The sequence below is a fragment of the Nomascus leucogenys genome, chromosome 7b (assembly GCF_006542625.1).
Source record: "Nomascus leucogenys isolate Asia chromosome 7b, Asia_NLE_v1, whole genome shotgun sequence".
NCBI classification, from domain to species: Eukaryota; Metazoa; Chordata; class Mammalia; order Primates; family Hylobatidae; genus Nomascus; species Nomascus leucogenys.
Genome location: NC_044387.1, coordinates 73165444 through 73191086, shown reverse-complemented (window position 1 = coordinate 73191086; position 25643 = coordinate 73165444). Strand labels below are relative to the sequence as shown.

Here is a 25643-nt window from a genome sequence, read left to right as displayed (position 1 = left end):
CCACTGCTTGGCCTCTCCCTGCTCCCAGTGCCTGCTCTGATCTCAGAACGGGGTTGGGGCCAAGCCCGGGCACTGTCACAGCCCAGCTGGGTATGTGCAGGCTTGGGGCAGTACTGACATGCCAGCCCCCCGCTGCTTCCGCCCCCTCTAGATGTTGGGCGCTGACAAGCATGGGAGGCAAGGGTTGGCAGGGCTGAGGGCAGCTCTGTGCTGGCCCCACAGGCGCCCCTCTGCAGGAATAGCCTGGGTGCCATGAAAAGTGGTAGGAGGCAGACAGGCTCTAGAGTGGAAAGGAGCGGGTTCCCACTGAAGCCCCACTTTTAGGCCGGGGAAGGCCTGAAGCCTGGGGATTGGGCTGCCCATCCTGCAAACCAGAGTGGGAACTTATGGTGCTTTTTCCTGGGCCTGCCCAAGGACCAATCAGCATGCACTTCCTCCCCTCTGAGGCCCGGGGCTCAGTCAGAACTAAGCAGACGATGGATGACCAGCTGCAGAGAGGAGCTACCTTCTCTGCTGTTAGCTGAACACTTGTTAGGATGACCAGCTGTGGAGAGTAGCTACCATCCCTGCTGAGAACTGAACACTTGTTGGGACAACCTTCCTGCATAGAGGAGCTACCTTGCAAAGAGGAGCTCTCCTCTCTGCTGAGAGCTGAAAACTCATCAGGACAACCTGCCTAGCAGAAAGGAGCTGCTGTCTCTGGTAGGAGCTGAACACTCATTGGGACGCCCTGGCTGCAGAAAGGAGCTACCCGCTGTGGGTCTCCTCTGAGCTGTTCCATTACTCAATAACATCTTGCTCACCCTCCACTTGTCTGTGTACCTCATTCTTCCTGGTCACAGGACAAGAACTTAGGACCTGCCAAATGGTGAGGCTAAAAGAGATATAACACAAACGGGGCTGAGACATCCCCCTTGCTTGCCACGTTGCGGGTGAAGAGGAGAGAAGGGCTGTGGCCTTTCAGAGAGCCCAGACCTGGGAGCTCCCCAAGCCAACGCTGTGACTCCCTCTTTGGGTCCCTGCAGTTCCTGGCGTCTCCAAGCTTCTGGGTGCCAATGTGTTCCCTGGTGCCAGCTGTGGAAGCTGCCTGCAGTATGCGTGGTCCAGCCACAGCCTTGCAGAGAGCTGGTGCATCTGGAGCTGCCCGCCCCACTGCAGTAACTGGTGTGTCTGACTGCGCAGTAGCCAGACCTCACGCTCGCTCACACATGCCTTGCCACTCCAGGCTGTACTTGCCCTTGGCAGGCGTGGGATCCAGGCTGGTAGCATAAGCTGAGCACAGCCTGCCAGGCCAAGTAGGTGGAATGAGCCCAGTGGGCCTGAGCAAGACTTGGGCAAAGGCGCCACAGGCCACAGAGGTTTCTGGCCAGAAAAGTGACACCCTAAACATCCCATAACATTATTTTACCTGTTCAAATGTGGACTATGATAGGATATTGAAAAGTTGGGCATCTCAGAGACTTAGACATTGAAAAGATACTAACGCACCACAAAAACGTAAATCCAAATAGCTAGTTGTATACAAAAAGGTCCTCAACAGCATCAGTAATCAGAGAAATGACAGTTAAAACCACGATGATATACTACTACACACCCACCAGACTAGCAAAACTGAAAAGACCAATAATGTCAAGTGTTGTGAAGGTGTGGAGCAATGGGACTCATATATACCTAGTGTGAGTGTGTAACCCTCTAGAAAAGAACTTGACATTATTTATTCAAGTTTATGATACATATTACCACTCCCAGGTATATGCTATACAGAAACTGACGTAGATGTGATGGAATACATATATGAAGAATGTTCACGTTAGCATTTATAACAATCCTAAACTGGAAACAACCCAGATGTCCACCAGCAATAGAATGGCTAGACATATTGTCACATACTGTTACAATGGGACACTGTAATATGCAGCAATGAAAATGCACAAATTACAGCTATAGGAACAACCTGAACAACATATGAATTAAAAACAATGTTGAGCAAAAGCAGCAAGAACAACAGATTACATATTATATTGTTTCAGTTACATAAAGTTCAAAACAAAGAGTGAAACTAAACAATATATTGTTTAGGGATGCATGCTTGAGACAAAGCGACAAAGAAAAGCAGGGAAATGATTATCACAAATGTTAGAATAATGGCTACATTTAGGAGGGAGGGAGAGTTGTGTTCGGGAAGGTCATGGCAGGGAGGGGAACTTCTGAGTTGCTGGAAATATTCCATTTCTTGACCTGGTTGATTGGTTACGTGGTGGTTTCCTTTATAATCACTTATACTATATCACTGCTTTATGTATTTAAACTATATTTCACAATAAAAATGTTAAAATTCATATAGAGTTTCTGGAAAGCAAAATTTTGCCAGATAAGTTAGCTTACACAATCTTTGACAGTAAAAGCCACTGATGTGGAATAACAAAACACTGATTAGTTTCTCGTAAGAGCTCACTTTCAAGTGTAGAGGTCAAAAACCTTATGAGTCTCCGTTTTTCTGTATTTCAACACAGTATTTACAGCCTTATCTTAAATTGATGAACCAGGGAAGGAACTATTAGCTAAAACTTGAGATTTTTTGGGATTTTTAATTAACTAGCTGTTTTCTCCTCTGGATTAATAAGCAATACGAGGAACTAAAGAGATGCAGACCAAGTTGGAAATGTATGAACTTCCTTCTCTCCAGTCTCCAGTTCCAGCTGTTTCCTCCTGTTATCAAGCTGGGTGTTGAGGTGGGTATCTAGCCCAGTAAGCTTAGTATGTTGTTATTAAATACTTTCTAAGTAAGTGGCTCAGGCTCTCCTGAGTGCCCTTCTGTTCTTCAGCACTGAGGCTGTAAGGTGGAGCCACTGACAATGAAAACAAGATCACGCTGCTGAAAAACCCTATGTGGTACACACTTAACTGGAGGTGTTCTCTGCTGGGCTGCAGAACTCTGATGTTTGCACTCTTTTCCTTCAAAGCCCACAAAGGTTAAACTCTCTGAGGTGTTTAGCTTCAGAAAGTCCCCTAAATCTGTGTGTTTTACTCCTTTAATTTCCACCATTCCCCTGCTGTAAGATAGGAAGAGGGGGAAAAACAAAAAATATTTATTTTGTAGCCATGTGAGACCATCACTTGTCGGTCTGATTAACTGTGAGTCTTATTTGGAAGGCTGTAGCAGGGGATTGGTCATGTAAAGACAGAAAAATCCAGGGTAATTTAAGCAGGATGTTTAACCTGGCTCTTGGAACTTCAGGTCAAGGGCGGTGCTAGTCTGTGAGTCTCTCCTTGGTTTTGCCACATCCTCCTTTGCCCCTCTCACCACCTTTCCCGCAGCATTTTAATGAACACGAGCCCTTGGATTTACCCAGTTAAAAGTTTCCTTAGTCTACTGTTTGCAGATGGTAGTGGAAGTAGTGGGAGAAACCCAGAGCTTCCCACATTTGTCTATAATACACTTGCTCCTATCTCACTCCCTCCTCCAGGTGGAAAGACTTGTAAAATCCATTACTACTGCTTCCCGAGGAGGTAGAGTGTACTAGGGTCCAGGGACAGAATTGTGGAATCTGCTTTCATCATTGCTGCTGCTTTAATCTTTTTCTCATACTATTCACTGAAGACAGATTTCTGAGGATTCTGGTCCTTTTATCTTAAATTTCTTTTCCTAGAGAACTACACTTTTAACGTCATGAATTTTTACTTGACTTTCCTTTCCAGGATAACATCTGTAGGAAAAGCTGCATAATACTAATAACATTTATTTTAGAAAGAAAATAACCTTTGAGTCAGACCTGAAACATAGGCCAACATTTCTTGATGACAACGTACGCTGATGAACCAAGACCAGAAGCTCTCGAAAGCTCCAAACCATAAGAAAGAACCATTCGTAAAAGTGAGGCACTATTAAATTCTTCCCCTGACAGTCAAAAATCCTTCAACAATCTCCCAGAGGATGGCTCCCTTCCAATCCTCCCTTCCCGCCGCCCTAACAATCTGCGCGAGGATGGGTCCCTTCTCCTGCCCGGCATTTCGTCTCCTTTTCCACTAAAGACTCAGGTTGTGACTCTGTACTCAAGCCGCACCCCTGTTTCTTTCATGGCTAGGGGGAGGGGAGGAATGTATTACAACTCATTTTTACAATGCACTGCAGTTTACGAAGCGCTTGCACTTCCACCATATCCTCTGAGCTTCGCGAGTGCCACGTGAGAGAGGCATTCATTCATTCATTCATTCATTCATCAAACATTTGCTCGGCCCGACCACACGTTATCCAACGCTGGGTCTCACCCCACGCCACGGGAAGGGTGGGGCGCTCTCTCCCTGGAGCAGGTGCAGCAGATCAGGCTGTAGGGTAACTCCTCGATCAGTCCGGCTTTTCGAGGGTCTGTTTGGGGCCAAATGCCTCACCTTCGGGTGGTGTGCACAGCTGCCTGAAGGCGCGGCCTGGGCCTCCTCCTTCCTCCCAAAGGAGCAGTCCCCACCTGCCCCGAAGGAAACCGCTACAGAGCAAGCTCTCCAGGCCGCCCTCGGGTCAGGGGTAAGATCGGGCGGCAGCTTAGGCTCGACTCGGCTCCTCCCCTTCCTCTCTTCAGTTCTGACGCGGCCGTAGAGGCGGCAGCGGCGGCGGCGGCTGCGAGTCCCGCGGCCCGAGGCGCACCCACCCGCTTGCCGATCCCCACTTCCTCTTCCCTTGGAGCGTCATCAGAGCGCGCCAGAGGCGCCCAGGGCGGGGTGGCTGGAAGGGGAAAAAAGGCCAGCAGAGGAAGCCTCAGAGCGGAAAGAAGAGGGAGGGGGAAGAGAGCGGTTGCTAGGTGACTGGCGTCATCGGCAGGCGCCGCTCTCCTCCCGCCCCTCTCTCTGGAGTGAGGCGAGAGCCCCGCGCAGAGCGAGGGAGACAGCGAGCTGAGCTCCGGGCGCTGCCGCTGCCGCTGCCGCCGCCGCTGAGAGTGAGAGCGAAGGAGCATCCGAGAGATCCAGCCCCTCTGCACTGGCCGCCGCTGAGACCTTCGCTCTCACCTGGGCCAGCGGGAGCCGCGGCCGCACTCCTTTCCCCCCCTCACCTTCCCGGCCGGCAGCGGCGGCTGCACACGCCGGAGCCGGAGCAGGAGCCCGAGCCTGAGCCGGAGCCGGCGGCTTGGGGGGCAGGGAGGCGGCTACCACGGGCCGGGACTGGGTAGCTGCTCCGCGGTGAGAGAACGCCGAGGAGGCGCCGGAGCTTCTGCCTCGTCCTGTGGGGCGTGGGGCGAGAGACCCCCAAGGTGTAGGGAGGGGGGTCCCAGCCGCAGCGACACATGCGGGAGCCGGGAGCGGGGGCGGCGCCGAGCGGAGCCGGCCGGGTCCCTCGCCTTGCCGCCGCCTCGGCCACCCGCCCGGGGCCGTAGCATCTTGCCCCGGAGTGTATGAACCGGGGCCCCAACCAAGCTCGGCAACCACCCCCCGGCCGGGGGGGCGGGGACCCCGATGTGAAGCGGCGGCTGGGGCGGCGGAGAGAGGAGGACCGACGCCGCCGTCCTTTCCTCACCTTCCCCCTCCCCTCAGCCCCCTCCGGGGGTCTTCTCCCTTGGCCAGTCGCCGGCCCCCCGGCTCCTTGGCTGGACTCCGGGAGGAGTTCTTAGAGCCCCCCTCCCCCGCCCCAGTCCCGAGGGCGGCGGGGCCGGGGGGGACCCGGGGGGCCGGCCGCAGCCTCCACCCAGAGGAAACTTTATAAAAACAAAATCCGGAGTCTCCCAAACCTGACTGTCCCGGGAGAAGTGGCCCTGGACGGGCAGAAGCCGCAGCCTGAAAAGACCCAGGAAGAGGAAAAGAGGAGGTAAGCGGGGCCGCCGTCTCCTCTCCCCTGGCAGCGCGGAAGAGACCCGGGTGGCCGCCTGGTTTAGCGACACGAGCACCGCTTCTTCCTCAGTACCGCGCCGGAGCCTTCCGCAGCTGCCGCCTCAGTCCGAAGGAGGAAGGGAACCAACCCACTTTCTCGGCGCCGCGGCTCTTCTATAAAAGTGTGAGTGGCCCCGGGAGAAGGAATTGAGGGGGAGAAAGTGGGAGGATGCCGGCGCTTCCTCCGGGAGTTTTGCTGATGTTCTCCAGTAGTGTTGGGAGTCTATCAATGAGGGAGTCTAGCTTTATTCACGGAGAGGGGGGAAGGTGTTAGGGAGGCCTGTATTTTGTAACTTTTTAGCTCTTTGTACGAGTAATCCAAGTATGCAGGTTTCTCTTGGAGGAGTTCTTTCTCCAAAGTGAATACTCGCACCTTTCTGGCCAGTAATTGGCAAAGGGAAATTGAGGAAGCCAGAGCATATGTGCGCACGGAGGCCATCTGTATCTGTAACCTTTTCCTGGTACTGTGGGTGTGTGCGGTGTACTTTTTGTTTCTGGGGTACTCTCATATATGTTCCCGAATGAGAACTAGTTACCCTATGGACCCCTGAAAGTAAAATTCCTTTTTTTAAAAACAACAACAACAAACCTGTCTTGAGAGAGATTCATTTTAGTACCTATTGGTACAGGAGTTAACCTCAGTTCCTGGGTCCAGTTCATGTGTGTCAGGAGGACACTGTAACAGATGTCAGTTACTCAGGAACTTGAGTTGTTAGGAATCACAGCTTACTTGGGGAAGAGCATTTATCACATTAATCATTTTATAAAAGTTGTGATTTTTTTCCCTCCCCCCCTTTTTTTTTAGAGTAACAAATTACAGCACTTTTTTATTTGGTTTGAGGCTTTGCTTTTTTGAATTATCTTTATTTCTGTATCAATTTAGGATACATCTTTGATATTTAAGTCAGGAATGATTTTTTCCTTCCATTATTTTAAAGCTGAAGTTTATAAAACCTTTGACTTGTATTTTAGGTATCTTGTCAGGGTACCAAATTAAAGGTTCATGAAAGTAATTAATATTTCATATACAGACCTTAAGGGTTAAACATAGAGCAGAATTTTATGTGAGAAGGCATAGAGAGTACTATACTGAGAATTGTGGTCCATCTAGACAACTGTGGGCTGGTTCTGTCTGAAGCCACTGCTGAGACATGCTTTGTGGGAATGAATGTAAGCCTGGGGTTCTCTCTCTATTCGAAGTTCTCCATTCAGGATCTTGATTAGATTAATTTAAAACTTTCTCAAACTTAACAATGTTTGGTCCTTTTTTTTAAAGTAATGAGTTCTGCAAGTTTATTAGCCTGTGTATTATGTGACAATTCATTTACATATTGCATACCTGTGTCCCTAAACTTTCAGGACACAGTCAGAGTTTGTGTTTCAAGAATTATCAGGACAAGCCTCAGTTCATCTTTTCTTAATTTTATAGACTTTCATTATTTCTACCATCAGTTTCTCCAACTGTTGTCTTAGAATAATGTCTTTCATTTCTTTGACCACTTTTCCCTCCTCTGGAACTTCTCCCACTGAATTGTTTTTCTTTAGTTGCCTTGTTATGCTTTGGTAAGGAACTTTAAATTCTGTCTTTTAAGTGTGTACTGACATGAAAATACTGAATAGTAGATGTAATGTTAGACTTAGAATCAGAGTCACGTATTCTGTTTTTCACTAAGATGTTGTAAAGAGAAATGTAGTCATGTAGAAGCTGTATTTTGGGAAGGAGGGGAGGACAAACTAAGAAACAAACTATAGTTTGAATGTAGGTTGCACTCTGTCAAAGTTGCTTACTAACTTTAGGACCTACTTTTATTGCTTTATAGATTGGTTAAAAATTACGGTAATTTTTTTTTGAGACAGAGTCTTGCTCTGTCACCCAGGCTGGAGTGCAGTGGAGCGATCTCGGCTCACTGCAACCTCCGCCTCCCAGGTTCAAGCGATTCTCCTGCCTCAGCCTCCTGAGTAGCTGGGACTACAGGCATGCGCTACCACGTCTGGCTAATTCTTTTGTATTTTTAGTAGAGACGGGGTTTCACCATGTCAGTCAGGCTGGTCTCGAACTCCTGACCTCAAATGATCTGCCCACCTCGGCCTCCCAAAGTGCTGGGATTACAGGCGTGAGCCACCGCGTCCAGCCAAAACGTTATGGTAATGTTTTATTGCATGTTTGGGTAGAAATGGCAAAGTATTTGGGATCCCTGCCTTTGAGATGCTTTTACTTGTAGGTGGTGGAGACAATCAAACACAAATTGCACAAAGCTATAGGAGAGGGGGGATAGACCAATATTTATCCAAGACCACACTGGATGTTAGATATTATTTGGCAACTTATAGATGTGAATATATTTTTACATTTTTCACTAGGGAAATGTTGCTTTTGGACGTGTACATATAGAACTAATTGAAGTATTGAAGCCAAATCTGGGAAGGTTTCTTTTAGGAAGAAAAGAGCAAGTGGAGACAAAATATTTAAGACTTTTGGAATTGGAAGGCACAAGGGACAGATAAAATTACGAAGTTGGTTTGAAGGGAATACAGATGGAGGTTGTTGAGTAGTGTTAGGGTCAGTTGTGTTTGTGTAGACACATGATTACAGTTCAAAGAAGCAACTGAGAAGAGTGTTCGTGAGAGTAGTTTCAGATGACTGGGGAGAAATTACATTTTAGGCAAAAGCCGTTATGCCTGGATTAGGATTTTGTTTTTCTAGGGAACCAACATTTTTATTATATCGTGGCTATCCAGGGCTATACAGAAGGAGGAGTGAAAAAGAAGATGCTTAGTGTGTTGAAAGCGGCTTCTTACAAAAAAGAGTTTGGAAATGAGTAAATTTTACCAAAGTTTACCAAAGTAAACTTTGCTTTGGATGTGAAATTTTAGGGCAACAATTGGATACTGGTGCAGTTTCAAAACAGCAAAATAGTTTAGCAGGTAATATGCTGAAAATGTAAAGTTGGAATTATTTTCAAAGTATTTAGGTTTCCCAGAGTACTGATGGAAAGTGAAGAGCTGAAAAGTGGGTATTTTTAGTTAGGGGGAAAATCCGAATGAATGAGACACTACCTAAAATAGATGTTTTAGAAGTGGATAAGAGTTGAAGTTAAAAAGGAATGAGCAGGCTTTAAACATGGCCACCAGTTTAGTACCAGGGTATATTATTCTGTATTTTTGAAACAAGCTAAAAGTTTTTTTTTTAATAGGGTGTATAGGTCCCTTGAGATTAAATTCAGAAGAGTATACTTAATAATTTAATTGTTAAGGAATTTATACATAGAAGGACAGATTTGTTTCCTCAAATTCATGTTTTAAAGTTCGCTGTGCATTATTATCCTACGTTTGGTCTTAATATGACGAAGTGAGGCCAAAAATAGCTGACAGAGAAGGCTGCTTCCCTTGTTCACAGTTGGTGTGTGTCTTTGTGTCCCATACAATGGAGGGGATATCCCTGTGTAGGCACAGTAGTGCTGAACATGCTTTTTTTTTTTCCTTTTAAACTTTTTATTAAAAAACAAAAAGCAACTTGGCACTTAAAAAAATGTAGACATTTTTGTGGCTTGCATTTAGTATTGACTTTAACAGGATTAAGGATTGTGAGGAAGGAAATATATATTCACACTTTTTTGTGTTCCTTAGTTGGAATTCTGCACCTTCCCAGTAGCTTCTCTGACTTCTTAACAGTGATTATTCAAATGGCAGAAACTCTGGGGAAGAGATGTTTCAACAAGGAGATAGGTCTAAGGTGATTCTAGGGTGAAGATATAGGGATTGGATTATATGCCATATGGAGGCCTTCTCTCATCACCCTTCACTTTCCACAACATTTTTTGTGCAGTCGAAGCCATGTTCAGATGAATTTTAGAAGGCAGCCGTTTATAGTTAACGTTATTTACCAGTAAGGACAGTGGGAAGAGTGGTAACTTCATGTACTTTGCCTTGGCAACTTTTGGATTGATAGGGAATTAGAGAGCCTTGAGGGTTTATGTTTGTGTGTGTGTGTGTGTGTGTGTGCGCGTGTGTGTGTGTTTTAGCACCCACCAGATGACCCCAAAGGCCATGCATAGGCTCATTTAATTGTACTTTGGATATGGTTCTTGGAGAAGTCTTCTGGTGCTTCTGACATCTCATTGCGTAGAGAAGGAGTTGGCAAACTATTTTTGTAAAGGGCCAGTTAGTAAATATTTTAGGTTTTACAGGCCACGTGATCTGTCACAACTTTCAATTCTGTTCTTAGAGTGTGAAAGCAGCTGTAGACAACAAGGAAGTGAATGAATGTTGCTGTGCTCCAGTTGGCCCATAGGCTGAAGTTTTTGGACCCCTGGTATAGACAACTGCCAAATCCACCAACAAACAGTATGAGCTTTATTACACTACAAAGCCAGGACTGGCTATTTTTGGTGGTCTTTGTTTTCTAGATGAGATGTTTTTCTCTGAGTTCATTTAAAATGATTCTGCATAAAGCACATACTCTACTGTACAAAATACTTTTGCCTTCATGGTAATGAAAACTATGGATTGAGGGTCAGGGGTGATACCATCTTTAAAGAGATGCAGCTAAAAAGTAGGGACTACCTGCATTTCTTATCTAAAGATAACCACAGTTGGCATTTAGTGATATACTTGCTTTGTATCATGGCCAAAAGTTATCTGTAAAGAAGCTTGCGGGCATACTTTTGAAACCTTCTGAAAATAAATGTAAAGCATTTACTTCGTATGTAAAATTAGAAGTGTTTATGGTTGCTTTGAATAATATGAGTCAAATTATAGGAGCATTAAAGTTTGATACTGCTATCTATTAAAGTCCTAATCTCTTGCAGTGACTAATTCAGTGTGTAGAATTAGTGGCTCCGCAATTTTTGTTTTGTTAATTTCAAGTACTAGTGTGTCTTAACAAATCACTTAAATCATTTAAATGTGTACTTTAAAAAGCTTTGATGTATATACATGTATATATATACACGTATGTGTGTGTGTGTGTGTGTGTGTGTGTGTGTATGTTTTGTTTTGTTTTTTTTTTTTGAGACGGGATCTCATTCTGTCACCCAGGCTGGAGTGCTGTGGTGTGAGCTCAGCTCACTGTAACCTCCACCTCCTGGGCTCAAGTCATCCTCCTACCTCAGCCTCTCGAGTAGCTGGGATCACAGGCATGCGCCACCATGCCTGACTAATTTTTTTGTATTTTTGATAGAGATGGGTAACAACTTTTGGATTGATAGGGAATTAGAGAGCCTCGAGGGTATATGTTTGTGTGTGTGTGTTTTAGCACCCACCAGATGACCCCAAAGGCCATGCATCATGTTGCCCAGGCTGGTCTCTTAACTCCTGAGCTCAGGTAATCCATCCACCTTGACCTCCCACAGTGCTGGGATTGCAGGCGTGAGCCACCACACCTGGCCAGCATTGCTATATTTTTAAGAGTGAATCATGTGTGTTGTTCAGAAAGTGTAATTCACTTTGTACAATTTTGCATTTCAGTTAATATTAAAATATTTGTTTCATATGTCAGCAGATACCAACATTGGGTGATGATATATTTAGTTTCATAAATCCTATTTATTTTAGGATTCCCTTGTTTATGGCAGGGATGGAGATTACTCTTGCAATAATGATCACTTTTTAGTTAGTATGAAACCTGCTTTTAGTTTATATATAGTATTCCTACATATTGTTACTTAAATTGAACTAACAATTTACTTTTTAATTTTTCTTCTTCCTTTTAAAGAAAGAGTATATAATCTGACAATGTTAGTACATCTTTTAGAAGGTAACTATAAAGTTGCTTTCCTATTTATTTGGAAAGTATTATTTACTTATTATTTTAAAAAATCTTGTAATTTTTGCCTTTTCAAGTAATTTTATCTTTGTCCCAAGCCTAAGGATGAGTGGCAATTTAAAAGACACAAGGTATGCATCTTCTATCTGCAAATACTCCAAATAGAAATATTCTAGTTTGTTGATACTTTGAGTGGACCAGGGAAAAATGTGTATTAGTTTTTTTTTAGTGTGGCTGAATTGTCATTACAAAAAGATGAGTAAAGTTGCTTTTAAATAATGAATTCTTGCTGTTAAATTGTCCTGTTTTTAGGCTTTTCCCCCATTAAGTGTAATGGGGGAAAATGTACACACACATACACACACAAAGTATGTGTGTAGACGTACCTAGCGTATTGTGCTAGATGTTCATTTCTGCATAACTGCTCTGGAATTTAGGCAATATTAAAAGACTTTACAAAATATTTTTAGTATCACTTAATATCATCCTGTTTTATGTCTTAATGTACTTTTATGTTTTTGCTGCTTTCTGATGATACCTCCTTGGTACTTTCTCATGATACCTTTGACAGTATATTTAAATGGAATGTATTTTCTCAAAGTATGTGACATTTTCTGAACACTACGGGATATATATCTTCTAGTAATTATATTTTTACGTGCAAGTATCTTTAAAAATTTCTTCCTATTACAACTTCAGAATTGTGAAACATTTGAGGGAGCATCTGCAGTTTTCACTGAGCACTTAATCTGGATATTGGAATGACAGACTTAACATTTAACTAAGTTTTTCTGAGGTGTTCCTTTACAATTTTTGAGTAACACTTGATTTCTGTGAAGCAGAAGGCTTATAAGAAGAAAATATGAGAGCCAGTGTTCGTCTTGTATTATCCTGCCATGCAGGTAGTTGAAAATCAGAAACAAACAGAAATGCACAAGAGACCTTATTGCTTGAGTATCTTCTGCTCTTCCCCCATCAGACCTAAGGGACAGCTAGTGGATCAGTCAGATACTGTGCAGTTTCTGTTGCTATGCTGTGTCACCTTTGCCCTTTCTTTCTAGCTGGAAGATAGCTACTGGAAATCTGGCTGTAAGAAAGAGATAGCATGTTTTCTCTCTCTCTCTCTCTCTGTGTGTGTGTGTGTGTCTGTGTACATGTACCTAGTGTATTGTGTTAGATGTTCATTTCTGCACGACTGCTCTGGAATTTAGGAAATATTAAAAGACTACAAAATATTTTTCATATTATTTAGCCTTTTCTCTGAGAGGATCACATCCTCTGGCTTTGGCGTTTTCATCTCACAGCATCTTAAACGAACCTGTCAATGTATATTATCAGTTCCAAATGTGAAGTCTCAAAGCAAATTGCTGGTTTGTTTTTGGAAGAATATATGTGTGTGTGTGTATATGTGTGTGTGTGTGTGTGTGTGTATAATTTTTAAATTTTTAACAAAAATTCCTGATCTAGTCAATGCTTATGAGAGTGTGTGTGGTTTGTTTAAAATTATTTTTTTTGGAGACAGGGTTGCTTGTTGTCACCAGGCTGGAGGGCAGTGGTGTGATCTTTGCTCACTGCAGCCTCGACCCCCTGGGCTCAAGTGATCTTCCCACCTTAGCCTCCTGAGTAGCTGAGTAGCTGGGACTATAGGTGTGTACTTCCACACCCTGCAAATTAAAAAAAAATTTTCTGTAAAGACAGGGTCTCACTATATTGCCCATGCTGGTTCTCAAACTCCAGGACTCAAGCAGTCCTCCTGAAATGGCCTCCCAAAGTGTTGGGATTACAGGCTTGGGCCACAGTGTCCGGTCAGAGTGTATATATTTTTTAACAGCCTTTTAGGATTGCATGCTTTTTAGGGGGGTGAATGGGGGGTAATATACCTTTGCATGACATTCTCTAGGTCTGAGAAGGAGTTGCTTCACTAAAAGTGTAATTTATAATTAGCAAATGGTTGAAAACAAGTCTACCTGGAGTCAGCAACAGGCAGCTAGTTTACTTCTCATTTACCTGATAAAATACATTGATAATATCGATTCAATAATTCATAATTCAATAATTTCTTGGCTTCATGGCCTTGGACAAGCTATTTATTATCCTTTTAATTTTGGTGGCATCACCTGTTGATGGAGGAAAACGTGTCCTTTACGTGGTGGTTGTTAGGATTAAATGAGGCAATATAAAGCATGCAAAGCTCTTAATCCAGTGCCTGACATATAGCATTTGACCCATCAGTGTTAATTTATTAAGTTAAAGTTCTTATAAAGTGTGCTGTAGATAGAAGATTTAAATCAGGCTTTATATTAAGCCCAACATTTAAATTCAACACTTGAGTTTGACAAATAATACTGAAGTAATTGTGTGTTTTCAGAAACATCTAAAACTTCATTAACATTTTATTAAAAACTGAAGAAATGACAGAACTGTTGGGCTTTTTTTTTTAATAGAAAGACTGATTTGAACATAACTGGAATTTGAATTTATTTTCAAAGATCTCGGTAGTGCATGGACCAGAAAAGAATCCTTTTTTGAATAGTTAGTGATTATGATAGTGACTGTGGTTTAAATTGCCCATTTAGAAATAGCAGGATCTAATTCAGTTATCAGAATAACTGAATTATTTTAATTGCCCATCTCTTTAACCCTTGGAAATAAAAAGCTTTAAAAAATCATTAAGAAGTTGAACAGAAATTTTATCTGTGTCATTTACATCCCAAATTCAGATAGAAATAATTTTGTTTACATGATTCTATTTTAACTACTTAATTTTAGTTTTTGTTTTTTCCTGAAATTATTAGTATGTGGATTTTAAAAATTCCTTTTTTTTGTGCTTAGTATTTGTTTTTGTTTGTTTGTTTGTTTGTTTTTTTGAGATGGAGTCCCGCTCTCTCGCCCAGGCTGGAGTGCAGTGGTGCGATCTCGGCTCACTGCAAGCTCCATCTCCCAGGTTCACGCCATTCTCCTGTCTCAGCCTCCCCAGTAGCTGGGACTACAGGCGCCCACCAGCACGCCCAGCTAATTTTTTTGTATTTTTAGTAGAGATGGGGTTTCACCGTTTTAGCCAGGATGGTCTGGATCTCCTGACCTCGTGATCCGCCCATCTCGGCCTCCCAAAGTGCTGGGATTACAGGCGTGAGCCACCACGCCCGGCCTGTGCTTAGTATTTGTTAAATACAAGATTGGTTTTCCGAAATACCTTTTCTTCAAGTGTTTTATTGGCCAATACAATAAATAAATGCTTCTTGATTGTTTTTGTATTTGTAAAGAAATTCTATGTTGAGAACAGTTTTGATATGCTTTCCTTCATAGTCTGTTTATTGAATAGAACTGTATGTTTAAGGTATATGAAAAAAATCTAAGCTAGAAAAAAAGACTGAGATACATTCTTGGGAGAAAATATTTGCAAACTATGCATCTGACAAAGGTCTATTGTCCAGCGTCTATAAGAACTTAAATTTACAAGAGAGAAACGACCCCATTAAAAAGTGGGCAAAGGACGTGAATAGACACTTCTCAGAAGAAGACTTACATGTGGCCAACAAGCAAAGAAAGCTCAATATTACTCATTAGAGAAATGCAAATCAAAACCACAGTGAGATACCATCTCAGACTATTCAGAGTGGCTACTATAAAAAGTCAAAAAATAACAGATGCTAGTGAAGTTGCAGAGAAAAGGGAACACTTATACACTGTTGGTGGGAGTGTAAATTAGTTCAACCATTGTGGAAATCAGTATGGCGATTCCTCAAAGAGCTAACAGCAGAACTACCATTCCACTCAGCAATCCCATTACTAATGGGTATATACCCAGAAGAATATAATTCATTCTACCATAAAGACACATGCACACGCATGTTCCCTACAGCACTAATCACAATAGCAAAGATGTGGAATCAATCTAAATGCCCATCAGTGACAGATTGGATAAAGAAAATGTGGTACATAGACACCATGGGATACTATGCAGCCATAAAAAAGAAGGAGATCATGTCTTTTGTGGGAATATGGATGAAGCTGGAGGCTATTATCCATAGCACACTAATGCAAGAACAGAAAACCAAGTACCGCGTGTTCTCACTTATAAGTGGGAGCTAAATGGTAAGAACTTATGAGCAAAATGAAACAATAGACACTGGGGTCTACTTGAGGGGCAGGGTAGGAGGAGGGAGAAGAGCAGAAAAGATAACTATTGGATACTGAGTTTAATACCTGGTTGTTGAAATAATAAGTACAGCACATCCTCGTGACACATGTTTACCTATGAAACCTTTACATGTACCCCCAAACCTAAAATAAAAGTTAAAAAAATATATTCTTTAGCACTGATTATCTTGCTAGCTGTGACTTCTCCTTTTAAGGAAAGTTTGCTTTAGATTTTAATGTAAATGTAGAAATTAGATTGGTTTATCTGCTAGTGGATCTCTGGTTAGATGATTAATGAATATTTTAGTTTAAAAAAATTTCAGCATTTTAAATACTTTTCTTTGTTGGTAACGATTTGGATTATGCTTCTAGGGATCTTTACATTTCATAGTTTTTCGAAAAAGACTATAATAAGTTCCTGGATGGGAAGAAGAGCATGTTCTGTCTAGTTTATTTGATTTCTTCCTGATTATTATGTATGTAATACTGGAAGGTTGTGTAAATAAATATTTGGGTTGTAAGTTTTCTTTTGCATGATTGGTGGTCTCTTAATTGACTGCTGTGTGAATTTGATAGTATAAACTAGAATGCTTATACAGTGAGTGGGGAAGCCTTTTTCTACTGAGTGTTATGCAGGTGGATTTTTTCCCCCCCTGCGGATAAATACTAAACTTTTATATTACCAGATTTAGACATTTAGACAGGAAACAAAATTTCCTTTTTTTTTTTTTTTTTTTTTTTTAAATGAGCAGGAGAAGAGAGTGGGGTTGTACAGAGGTGGTGAGAGAGGCAGTAAAGGAGGGAGCAAAGAAGAGGCACATATCAGGGAAGTGGCTCCGGAAGTTTTGAGTTCAGTCTTAGTCAGAGGTCACACCCTGTTATTTCTTTGGGTTGTGGACATGAGGTGTTACCACTTGTTATCTGTCACCCTTTGAAATGATGATTAGATTATTGGTTTTTATTCATAGCTTTTCAACATTTGGGTTCTTTAAACCATTGAAGGTTTAGTTTGTATGGGATAATCAGTGTTATTTTAGGGTGGGAAAATTTCCACCATACCTGCTAGGAGAAGGGGATGGCCAAAAAGTTTTTGACTTACAGAGGAGTTTTTTTGTTCTGTTGTTTTTTCCGCATTGACTCTATTTCGCTAGTTTTGTCTGAGAGGGGTGCTTGTAATTCTGTATGTGACATAGTAGCTGAGAGGCAAGCTTTGGAGTTGATAGACCCAGGTTCCAGCTCTGCTGCTTTGTGATTTCAGGCAAGTTATTTATTCCATGTGTGTTTCCTTTAAAACTGGGATGATAATAATAGTGCCTATTTCCTTTATAGGGTAATTAAGAGGATTGAGATAATGCATGTAAGCCTTTAGCACAGTGTCTGGCTAAGTTAGCATCCAGTAAATGTTAGCTGCTGCAATAATAAGAAATATTGTAGTATTAAGTTATTGTTATTTCTGTGAGGGTGCTGGTTTTCTGAATGCTGAGACACTGGTGATCTTTGCTCCTGAACGTGTTACTGTTTTGAATACTACCTTTATTCAGCAGCAGATTCAGTTCAGATTTACTGAACACCTACTATGCCAGGAATTGATCTAAATAAGCAAAACAAAAATCCTGCTCTCTTGAAACTTACTTTCTGGTTAGGAGAGACAAAATACACAAAACAAAATAGATGATGTGTCACTCAGGAAATTTGGTTGTTGGACTTTGTCTAAGCTTTCATTAACCAACCCTAGCAGTCTTAACCTTTACATATTTTTTGATTGTTCCTGTTGCTGTGCTTGAGAGTGTTTGGAGGTAGGGGCACCCTAAAAGCATATCATGGACTAGCTTTATTGTCTCCAGCTTCAGTTTGATCCTAATTTTAAGACAGCCTTAAATGATAGTTTTCATCATTTCCTTAACTTACTACTTAAATTGGCTATCTCAAAACTTTCAGTCCCCAAAACTTGTATTTCACATCGTTCAGAGAGATGTTGCCCCTCCCCAGCTGCTCCGCTTTTGCTCTTCTATGCCATTTTCTTAAGAGGAGGAGATACTAGAAACCTCTTTTTAGATTTATTTTCTGACTAGTCTAACTGCATACTTTTCCTTCTCATATTTTGTTTTCTACCCTTTATTTATTGTTAACTGATATATTTAATTTGCTTAGTTTCTTTAAAATATGTGGTTTTTTTGGTCTCTCCAATTAAATTGTGAAAGTTTTTAGGTCAGGGACCACTTTTCTATTTTGACCTTGAGCTTACTCTTTTGAAAAAAAGATACCACTCAGGGATGTGAGATCTCAAAGAGATAATGTGTGAAAGGGGTCCTGGAGCCAGATCCTTAATAAATGGTAGTTTCTTCTTTGAACCACTCTAATTTCTAAAAGTTAGTGCTGTGCATATAATCAGTGCTGAAAAAATACTTGAATTGAGTTGGTGAACTTTTAATTTTCACTTAGTGGTAGTTATAGTTTTTAGTGCTAGATAAGAGTCAAAATACTACTTTTCAAGTGTCAGATGATAAACGCTGGGTCACTAGTGGTAGAGCTCAACAGTGATTAGGAGCAGGAACTTGAGCCCTCATTGTTTGGGTTCAAGTACAGGCTACCACACTTTTACTGGTTGTATGACCTTTGGCAAGTTGTTTAACCTCCCTCGGTTTCTTTATCTGTAAGGAGGGGAAAATGATATCTACCTACCTCATGGATACTTCTTTGTTAGTATTAAAGGAAGTAAATGAGAAGCTCGAAATAGTGCTTAGCATATAACAATCTATAACAGGGTCCCCGGGGGACATTTGGCACTATTTGGTGATGTTTCTGATGGTCATTTGGGGGAGTGGGGAGAGGGAAGGGTGCTACTGGTATCTAGTGGGTAGAGGTTAGGTATAAACAAGGTATAGGACAGCATCCACAACAAAAAATTACTTGATCCAGAATGCCAGCTCTGCCAAGCAACATTGGGAAACCCAGCTTAGTTCCTTTGTATAAGGTACTTTGCCAGTTAGATTCTGTATAAATGCTGATTATTGATAAAGATGAGTCACAGACATGGATAGGCTTCATTTAACATTCATTTTAAAAGACAGACATGTAAGAAGGTTAGTAGATTTCGTTTTTTTTAAGGTTACAGGGAAATTACTCCAAAATTAATCTAAAAGTGCTTACACTTTTTTCAGAAACTGAGAAAAGATTCCAGATGGATTTTACTAATTTAATTTTTTTAATGACGAACTATTCATGTAAAAGTATATTATGAATAGAGGGCTTATGAGATATGAGTGCCGTAGTGTGTATTCATAAAGTCAAACGTACACTTAAAAAACAAATATCAAGGTAAATGGAATGATCTGTTGGGGGAAACCTTGGAGCTCTCTCTCTTTCCATATGTTTTATTACTCACAAAGTCAAGGGCTCTTTAACTTAGGATCTTGTTTTTCTGTGTGCACTTTTCCCCTTTACTGTTTAAAATTGGACCCTTACTAAAGATACAGAAAATTAGCTGGGCATGGTGGCGTGCACCTGTAATTTCAGCTACTGGGGAGGCTGAGGCAGGGAGAATTGCTTGAACCAGGGAGACGGAGGTTGCAGTGAGCTCAGTCTCAAAAAAAAAAAAAAAAAATTGGACCCTTACCATTCCTTGTCCATTTCAGGAGCCTCTTAATTGCCTTGCTTCTGTTCTTTCTCTGTATTCCCACTTGAATTGACTCTTCTTTGCTGGGATCCCTTTGGGATCCCTTCTAGTGCAGATCCAATCTACCCTTCAGAGCTCCTTCCACTGTCCCCTTATTTCTGGGAGAGAATTCAGCCGTAATACCCTAAGGCTGGAATTTGAATGTACTGACTTTTCTGTTTATAGGGTTGTGTATTATCTTTGGAAGAATTGGGAAGTCACATCATTTTCTGTATGTTGTGGTTCAGGTGATTTCTTTCACTTGTATCCAAACACTGGTTGTGTGTCCATGTATATACAGCATGTATATACTTTAATGTCTATTTGTATGTGTGTGTACATGTATATTCTTTCATGTATATTTGTCTCTACACCTTGCTATTTCCTCTGCTTGGAATGTTCTTTTCTTTGCATCTGGGAAACATTTGTCTCTTCAGACCCTACTTAAGTATTGGTCTCCTAGGAAGTGTGTCCTGATTAATATAGCTAGAGTTAGTTATTTTTTTCCACTGGTTACCCACAGTATCTCTGTGGCTTTTATAGCACTTAACATCCTTATTTGTATTTTTCTCTTCTACTGATCTCTCAGTTCTTTGAGGGCAAGAGTCTTGTCTTAGTCAACACCTGCTCCCCCAAGTACCTAACATTCCTGCCACATTGTAGACATATAGTATGTTAACAAATGAATGGGAGAGACAAAAAACTGGAAAGCTTTTAAATAAGTTCTATGGGGGTTGGCAGGAGGGGAGACCACACATTATCTTGTCACCTTTGTTTCCAAGTGCTTAGTGTTGTGCTTGCCCATAGGTGTTCAGCAAATATTTATTGAATGAATTAGAAGCAAATCCCAGGAGTTGATAAAATTTTCATGTGAACTTTTTTTCTTCTGCATTTCTGGAAAGCATATCCTAGAAGTAAAGTAGCTTAGATATTTTGGAACATCTTATTCTTAAAGTCGACCTTCCTATTTTTGACTCAGTAGTGAAACTTCGATCCAATTGATACTTCCTGAATAGTGCTTTTGGCTGATTTCTTCACAACATAGGTCCGTTCTGCTGTTGAGTTTGTTGGAAAGATGAATATGTAGTATCATTTTTACATCATAGAGGAGCCATCATTAAGTAAAAGTGTTAAATAAGGACTCTGGTCCCCTTTGCACATTTGGGCCCAAATAAAGTGAGTATGTACTCTTCTTAAGTATGGGTAATGACTGAGGCTATTGAGGTGTAGGAATGAAAGAGGACAACTGGAGATGAAGAAGTGACCTACTAGATCTCTTTTTCTTTTGGTAATGATTGATTTTTTACCCCCAGTTATTTTTAAAGAATTAGCAAGGAAGGAGAGGGGTATGAATCTAGAAGATAAGAATGTAGATTTTCTAATTCATGATCATTATTATTACCATGTATTGAATGTTTACTGTATGTCAGAAACTGTCCTAAGGATTTTTACAACTGTTATTTAACTTACTTCTCACAGCAGTTCATATGAAATAGCTACTGATGTTTTATGGCAGAGGAAACAAATTCAGATAAATTTCCAAGAACACATTGTTAGGAATTTTGACTTGCAGAACTGGGATTCAAATCTAGATCTGTCGTACTCCATGGTGTATGCTTTTAATCATGCATGCTGTCTCTTAAGTTTTTATTGAAAATGGAAAGTTGTACTGACATAGGAGGGGAAAATGATAGAAAATCATCCTATTGGAAGGCAGATTAACAGACTCATGAAGAAGCAATTCCCAGGTTCATATCATTATACAAAATAATTGTGAAATTGAAGTCTGTCATTTGAATTGATTTGCATTAATCTTCATTTTTTAGTCTTGCTCTTGGAATCATCATCAGGACAGGTGTCCCAGATATGTTAGCAGTAGAATAAATTTATCTAGGCAAAATCTGTCTAAGATTATGGAGAAAACTGATTTTATATGTGAAATGTGTTGTTTAGTGAGAGTTTAATCTTTTGAAGATTATTCTTGGGTAGAGGATGAGCCTCAAATACATTATTTAGGATTTGAAAACCTACGGTTTGGCATCCTTGTGAAGTGTAGCCAGAAAATCTGACAATCAACATTTGTTAGTCTCTTAGGTATAAATTTATAAATTGTTTAAGTCCGTGGCTATCTGATTATTCTTTCCTTTTTTTTTTTTTTTTTTGGAGACAGAGTCTCACTCTGTAGCCCAGGCTGGAGTGCAGTGGTGTGATCTTGGCTCACTGCAAGCTCTGCCTCCTGGATTCGTGCCATTCTCCTTCCTCAGCCTCCCAAGTAGCTGGGACTACAGGCGCCCACCACCATGCCCAGCTAATTTTTTGTATTTTTAGTAGAGACGGGGTTTCACCGTGTTAGCCAGGAGGGTCTCGATCTCCTGACCTGGTGAACCGCCTGCCTTTGCCTCTCAAAGTGCTGGGATTACAGGCGTGAGCCACCGCGCCTGGCTTCCCTTATGTAATTTCTTAAGCTATTTTTGTTTGCTGATTTGGTGTTTGTAATTTAAAAAAATTTATTTTTTTTTCTTTTACATACTTTGTAGAGCTATTCCCTACCCAGTGAGTTTATTTATAGATATTTCATATTTAATTAATACTGTGAGAACACAGTTTTTATAGCTGTATTTTTGTTTTTTCGTTAGGATATTTAAAATAGTTTTTGTAATTTTGTTACCTTAAAAAGAGCTAAATTAGATGTTGGCCTTTAAAAATGTTTTGTGAAAGATTTTCTCTTGGTTCCATTTAAAATACTGTATTTGTAACTATAGTTAAATACATTTGAACTTTGCCCTTTCCAGAAATTTTAATTATATGCTTTTATAAAATTTTATCAAAAGTTACATGCAAATACTAAGTATAGAGTGCTGAAGCTGAGCGTGATGACTTATGCCTATAATCCCAGTTACTCGGGAGGCTGAGGCAAAAGGATTGCTTTAGACCAGGAGTTGGAGACCAGCCTGGGCAACACAGCAAAACCTCGTCTCTACAAAAATAAAATAAATTAGCTGGGTGTGGTGGTGTGCACCTGTAGTCCTAGTTACGTGGGAGGCTGAGGTGGGAGGATGGTTTTGGGCATAGTAGTTCAATACTGTAGTGAGCCAAGATCTGCCACTATACTTTAGCCTGGGTGACAGAGCAAGACCCTGCTTCAAATATGTAAATAAATAAAATAGTAGGCTGAGTGCAGTGGCTCATGGCTGTAATCCCAGCACATTGGGAGGTCGAGGCGGGTGGGTCACTTGAGGCTAGGAGTTCCAGACCAGCCTGGCTAGCATGGTGAAACCCTGTCTCTACTAAAAATAGAAAAATTAGCTGGGTGTGGTGGTGCGCACCTGTAATCCCAGCTACTCTGGAGGCTGAGGCAGGAGAATTGCTTGAACCTGGGCGGTGGAGGTTGCGTTGAGCTGAGATTGCACCATTGCACTCCAGCCTGGGTGACAGAGCGAGACTCTGTCTTGAGGGAAAAAAAAAGAAAAATATAAATATTGAGTGCTGAATGATGTTCTATAAAAGATTAAAAATGCCTAAGTGGAACTAAATTCTGGTAAATAGAATTTAGGGGTTGGGGTAGAAGGAATCAGATAAGTACTTCAAGATTTTCAGATTTTAAGTCTTAGGCTCATTAGTATCCTCTGACATCATCTACTACAGGTTTCCTTTCTTAGAAGTAAATGTTAATATGGCACCACTATACAAATAATATCGATATCAGTATTTGAGTGTTTATTATGTGACAAGCACTGTTCTGTGTCCATCGTGTGTATTACCTCATCCAGTCCTCATGATAGCTCTATGAGGTAAGTGTTGTTAATATCCCTATTTTATAGCTGAAAATTTGGCATGAGAAGTTAAACATGGTCAAGGTCCCACCTTTAGTTAATGGTGGAGCTGGGATTGTTTCCAGGCAGTCTGGCTCTAGAGCCTGGGACCTTAATCTTTATTCTATACTGTCTGTATCATCTGTAAATTTATTTCTTATATATTATTTATAGAACAGTGCCTGGCACACAATAAGAGCTGTAGAAGTACTGGCTATTTTCATTGGCATTTAATTATATACTCTATGAGGTTGGCAGAGCATGCATTATTATTCCATTTGTTTATTTATACTATTAATTAGATAGTAGACTTTATTCAGATTTGTGTGTTTCTTTTTTTAAATAGTCGAGTTTACCGAGGTTCTTAGAAACTGCATGATTGCCTCCAATAATGTGGCCACGCTATATCTCAAAATCAACTTTTTTTAAAAAACCAGCCATCCAACTTTATTTACACTTCCTTAGAAATGGATAAAGACCAAGATTGGGCTTCTGTTTTGATATGTCATTGGTTTAGAAAGGCAGAAATGGCCTGGCGCGGTAGCTCATGCGTACAATCCTAGCACCTTGGGAGGCTGAGGTGAGTGGATCGCTTGAGCTCAGGAGTTCCAGACCAGCTGGACAACATGGCGAAACCGTCTCTACTGAACATACAAAAATTAGCTGGGTGTGGTGGCGCTTGCCTGTAGTCCCAGCTACTTGGGAGGCTGAGGCAGGAGGATTACTTGAACCCAGGAGGTCGAGGCTGCAGTGAGCCGAGATGGTGCTACTGCACTCCAGCCTGGGTGACAAAATAAGACCCTGTCTCAAAAACAAACAAACAAAAAAAGCGGAAACAACCATACTAAGTTTACAGTATTGTTTGTGTGCCTACTTGGTGGAAGAAATAAATTCTTAGAAGTTACAGTTTTTCTTAAACTTGTACAGTGTTGAGATTAGTATTACCCCTTATCCTGCTGACTTGTGAAATTGAATTATATCACTTATAATAATGTGAAGTTTTAGAAATTGTTTTGATGATAAAGAGTAGCAGCCTTTAAGAGAAATAATGTAAACCATGTTTCCTCAAATCTAAATAGTCATCTGTATGGTATTAGTTTTCCATCGCTCTACAGAAGCAGTCCCCAACCTTTTTGGCACCAGGGACCATTTTTGTGGAAGACAATTTTTCCATGGATGTGGGGAAGGAGAGACAGGGGGGAATGGTTTGGGATGAATCATCAGGCATTAGGTTCTCGTAAGGAGCACCTAACCTAGATGCCTTGCATGCACAGTTCACAATAGTGTTTGTGCTCCTATGAGACTCTAATGCCGCAGCTGATCTGACAGGAGGCAGAGCTCAGGCGATAATACTCCACCTGCAGCTCACCTCCTGCTGTGCGGCCGGGTTTCTAATAGGCCACGGACCAGTACCAGTTGTGGACCCCTGCTCTACAGCAAATTAACACAAATTTAGCAGCTTATCTTACAGTTTCTGTTGGTCAGGAATTTGGGTATGGTTTAGCTGGGTCTTTCCTCAGGTTCTCACTATGCTGAAATTAAGGAATCAGCCGGGTCTCCTATCTCTTCTGAGGCTCTGGGTTCTCCTCCAGGCTCACTCCTTGTGGAAAGAATTCAATTCCTTGTGCTTGTAGATCTGATGTCCCTGTTTGCTTGCTGGCTGTCAGCCAGGGACCACTTTGAGCTCCTTAGAGGCCCACCCCCACCACCATGTTCTTGCCATGTGGCCAAGTTACTATGTTGTGTATGACTAAGGAAGAAAAATGCTGGATTAAAATATAAGACGAATTGTTACTTTGTATATGACTAAGGAAGAAAAAATGTTGAATTAAAACATGATACAATGCATTATTGCTTGGACAGTGCCTTGCAAAAAAAAAAAAAAAAAAAAAGAATTGTTATTCTTCCAGCCACAATATCTGCTTCAGAAATGTCAAATTTATTTTCTACTGTTGTGTTTGTGTGCTTTTTTGTAAACAATTTTTTTGTTTCAATGCTGAATCATAGTATTTTACAGGACGTTTAAAATTAAGAAGTAAGTGTGACTTGTGTGCCAAAAATGTACAGAATTTAGTAAGAATTCTGGTGATATAAACTGCCATTACCAAATTTGCAAGTGTACAGGGAATGACAGCTATGTTGTGACTGCCACGGGCAAATGGTGATTTGTAAAGCATTGTTGCTTTTTTCCCCCCATTTTAAGTTGATTTTGAGATATAATTTATATACAGTAAACTACAAGACATTTCTGTCACCCTCAAAAGATTCCTCATGCCCCTTCACAGTTAAATCCTTCCCTGCACCCTCACCCCAGGCAATCAATGATCTGCTTTTTTATTACTACAAATTAGTTTGCATTTTTTAGTATTTTAGACAGTGAGGAAAAAAGAGGAGATGGAGACAGGCTATTTTTAATTTT

At 41.2% G+C, this 25643-nt stretch overlaps 1 protein-coding gene across 3 annotated transcripts in view; it reads left to right on the top strand.

The window, feature by feature from the left end:
• The first annotated feature begins 4832 nt into the window (after positions 1 to 4832).
• The window catches only part of FBXW7 (F-box and WD repeat domain containing 7), a 218229-nt gene continuing 197418 nt past the window's right edge, over positions 4833 to 25643 (top strand). Inside the window, exons 1-2 of one of the 3 annotated variants that reach the window (XM_012508214.2) lie at positions 4833 to 5791; positions 5885 to 5977. The gene's annotated coding sequence lies outside the window, so the exon portion shown is untranslated. Of the gene's footprint in view, positions 5978 to 25643 lie in introns of all 3 variants that reach the window. The other 2 variants (XM_030816241.1, XM_003257840.3) reach the window with 2 other exon arrangements.